Below are 1766 nucleotides of genomic sequence, written 5' to 3'. Positions count from 1 at the left end.
TTTTATAATAATTGTTAAAAGAAGATAATGAAATTTTTAATTAGGAAATGATCTTTTTATGAAGATTCTACTTACTTTTACAAGAGTATTAATCATTCTAAATGCTTTTCCAAAAATTTCTTTCATCAGCACGCACTTGTTTCGAGTGATTTTAGAGTGTATTGAAACTGTGCCACTATGGGGCCATTCTTCGGGTCAAGAATCGCAAAAGACTAGATCGCGGAGCTTAGTAACTTTATGAAACAACCTGTAATTCTTCCGTTAACTTTCCCTCTCTTCTGTTACATCTGTCTTTCTTTATTATGCATGATTCTATCACCATGTACATTGTACATGCATATGGATTTAGGTTTGATGCATATTATGTAACGCAAGTCGAAATATTAAAAACAGTTTCTTCGTTGACCAATCAAGAAATTTAAATTAATTTTTTACAATTACGAAAATCTCTTCAATAAATATTAAAACACAGTTCTTTATTGTTGCTTATTCATGTAATTACTTGGGAATTATAATTTAAGGATTAGTAGGTACTTTATTTCTCTACTTCTTATTAAAAAGTTTTTCGTGACAAAATTTTTTTTGGAATTTATTATCCACTGATTTTAATGAACTAAAGGTTATTTATTTAAACATAAATATATATCATAAATTGTGAAATAATGTCACAAACGGAAAAGAAAAAGTTTCTGATAAGTTCATCTCATCTGTTTTTGTAAAATCTCATAGGTTGATTGCAAAAAGAGGTCAGTGTTGTATACTGTCCGTCTACTTTCCCAATATTTTTTATGATTTCTAGCACCTAAGTGACATTTACTCAATATAGGTCTTAATGACTAAAATTTACTTCAAGGTAGCGTCATGCAAATTTTTATATCAACACACCTCAAAACCGGGGAATAAATTTAAAATACACCTACATTATTATATAAGTTTTGGGTTGCTTTAGTTTATGTTCTTATGCAACACATTTAAAAATATAGCACCTACTTACCATTTTATAACGTCTACCTTTTATTTTAGATTTCACCCCAGTACATTTGAACTTCACTCAATTTTTATTATTTAGATATTTAAAATAATTTTTTTTTTATTGTTTACAATTTAGTTTTGTTGAGTATTTTCATTGTGTAATCATTAGAATCATAAGAACAACCGATGAGTAATAGTGCTTTCAACTTTTTCTTAATTACTTTCTTCACTGTCACTACTCGTCAACTTTTTCATGGACATGAATCGAACTATATTCCAACTGCTACATGAATTAAAGTTGTGTGTAACTTACCTGGTCAGTCGAACGAAAATTTAGCCGGCAAATGTCAACTGGATATCAATTATCGTACTTTCACTAGCTAACGACCAAATTGAATTATGAACGACGTACTTTGCAGCACGTAAAAATGCTTCTTCATTGTAAGAACTGTCGGTAGTAAGTGTTGGATGGGCGAATTGACTGGCTAAGAAACGTTCAAGTGAGTCAAGGACTTTGTAAGACCGAAGTTTATCCTTCTTACATAACCCTTTGCATAAGTACACTTAGATGTGAGGAGTTCCCAACTGATTCGCATTACATAGTATGATTGGAAATTCTAAACATCGACCAGAGGTCATTAGTTTTATTAATTTTTGGTGACTATTAAAGTTAATTACTTATGGATCAACGTATTATGCTTCCAAAATAAAATTAATGTAGAAATAATTGATGATTCGTACGTATTTCTTGAACTTAGTCACAATTTGACAGGGCTATTAGTTGCAATAAAACT

The 1766-nt window shown here is 30.0% G+C and overlaps 1 protein-coding gene across 2 annotated transcripts in view; it reads right to left on the bottom strand.

The window, feature by feature from the left end:
• Nucleotides 1–1452, bottom strand: part of LOC108744783 — a 5065-nt gene extending 3613 nt beyond the window's left edge. The window contains exon 1 of one of the 2 annotated variants that reach the window (XM_025975078.1): nt 1286–1452. The gene's annotated coding sequence lies outside the window, so the exon portion shown is untranslated. Of the gene's footprint in view, nt 1–75; nt 250–1285 lie in introns of those variants that run through there. The other variant, XM_025975079.1, reaches the window with a different exon arrangement.
• Nucleotides 1453–1766: the final 314 nt, after the last annotated feature.

The sequence above is a fragment of the Agrilus planipennis genome, unplaced genomic scaffold, assembly GCF_000699045.2.
Source record: "Agrilus planipennis isolate EAB-ADULT unplaced genomic scaffold, Apla_2.0 scaffold35, whole genome shotgun sequence".
Taxonomy (NCBI): domain Eukaryota; kingdom Metazoa; phylum Arthropoda; class Insecta; order Coleoptera; family Buprestidae; genus Agrilus; species Agrilus planipennis.
Note: the sequence above shows the minus strand (reverse complement) of the source record. Positions and strands in the feature narration are given on the sequence as shown.